Here is a 2,060-nt window from a genome sequence, read left to right as displayed (position 1 = left end):
TTGTTTTCGCTGGTAGGGCTGGGCACGCACAGCTCGGGCAGAGAAGAGGCCTCGCTCAGACCTGCGAGGCGGCTCTGGCCGGGATGCAGCAGGTTATCACCCTAAGTTTGTCTCTGAGCAACCTCGCTGTTGTGCAAGCGGACAGAAATAACTGGCAAAGCGCTGTGGTTTTCAACGTTCCTGCCCAGCCTTGCCTGTCCCCCAGCGCTGCGGCAGGGAATCGAAGCCTGGCGCAAAGAGCCTTTGTTCGTGTTTCACAGACCCCTTTGAAACGGTCCAGGACTGCAGGATGGAGGAGTTAGTCCAGCTCTCCTTAAACCTACCCGCAGTTGTGGCCTCGGTGCTGTGGCAGCGAGGTCCTCGGGGTATACGAGTACTTTGCGTGAGCACGATGGAGCTAAAACCAATGTTTGGGTGTGAGTATGGTCCCCTCTGGAGAGGGCGAGTGGACAATCCCTCTGTCCTCTGCCTCGCCGCTGTCTCTGCAGCCTCTCTGGCTTCAACCCCTTTAAGTCCTGGGGAGCTCCTGTAGGCCCCGGGTCATCCCTCTCTCCTCTTTCTGAACTCTGGAATAAAGGGGAAAAAAAACCCATTTTTCCAAACCCAGCTCTGGGTAAAAAACTTCAGCGCACAGGAATTCATTCAAATTCCTGGCTCAAATTTTTTAAGCGATCGTTTTGTGGTTTTCTTTGAAATGGGGAGGGGAAGTGGTGGGGCGCGAGTGAAGCTTGTGAGCTAATTGTTTCCAAACTCAGTATTCAATGGAAAATACCAAAAAGATCTTCTGTCCGTTTTCTTTTTTTCCCTGCTGCTTCTTTTTTGTCCTTCATGGCTTTGTTCTTGTCCCGCTCTCCACATGTGCCGCTTCCATGTTTTTGGCTTTTTCAGTGTTGTTTGTGTCCTACTAAACTCCGCTTTGGCACCTGTTGTCCTGTTGCCTGCAGGAGATGGGGAACGGGGAGACGGGGGACGCGAAGGCTCTTCTTCTTGTTGGACGGTGATTCTTTTTCAGCTTTCCACTGAACTTTCAGTAGTTTTGTAAAAGTAACTATTTTCTGCTAGGAAGTTTTCCTGTTGAGCCAGCACAAGAGAGGAGATAAAGGGTGTTCTGGGGTCCATTTGTTTATTCTGTATTTTAAAATATTTCCAACTATCTGCAACAGGAATGTCCCATCCCTCCTCCCCAGGAGAGACTCGTGCGCTCTCGGTGGGTGATCCCCTGCCCCGGTCTCCGCGGCTCCCCTCGGGCCTCGCAGCAGCTGCTTCAGGAAAATGGGGAGTTCGTGGCAAAACAGATCTCATCCTCGCTCCGCTTGCGTTAATTAGCCCAGGAGGCTAAGCCGGTGGAGCTGCAGGGTTTGAGGTGGGACGAGAGCCGCGGCAGGCAGCGATGGGCTCCAAGGGGTCTGTGCGTTCCTGGTTATTTTTGCTTCTTGTGGGAGTCGCTTCCCTTCCTGATGGCCCAGGGAGGTTTGTCCCGGCGACTGCAGCGTCCCCGGCTCCAGCTGAGAAAGATGGAGCCCCAGCAAACACAAGGGGAGAGGTGCCACCAGACCCCTGGCCTGATCGGCCATCCTGCCTCACCGACCTCCCTTTTGCCTCCGTCCCGAAGGCGTGAGGGCCCCGGCGGGTGCTGGGTCCTCTGCGTGCGGTGGTTTGTAGGAGCAGGGCTGAAGGCGGGCGATTCCCTCCCTCCCTCCATGGCCACCTCCCATGTCAAGGTGAGCATCCCCAGCGTGGGATGGCGGTGATGTTTCAGGGTGATGCCCGCCCTCGCTGGAGCCCAGGCTTCCCCGAGGCGCCGTTTTGAGGTGCTGGTGGTTTGCCTTTGTGTGGGGAACAGTCACTCCAGCCTGGGGGGGGGCAGAGGGGAAAGGACATCCATTCCTGCCACCGCCCTCCTCAGCTGGCTCAGCTCCTTCCCGCTGCCTGAGGCAGGGAGCGACGGGACCCCCGGGCGTCCCTCTGGGCCCCCACGCAGTGGGGAGGCACCGGAGGGGCCGTGCTGGGGGCTCCGAGGGGATGTTGCCTTGGCCCTGCCAGAGCTGCCGGTGCCTGGG

This window comes from Pygoscelis adeliae, unplaced genomic scaffold, assembly GCF_000699105.1.
Source record: "Pygoscelis adeliae isolate BGI_AS28 unplaced genomic scaffold, ASM69910v1 Scaffold436, whole genome shotgun sequence".
NCBI lineage: Eukaryota > Metazoa > Chordata > Aves > Sphenisciformes > Spheniscidae > Pygoscelis > Pygoscelis adeliae.
This window is presented reverse-complemented; position numbering follows the sequence as displayed.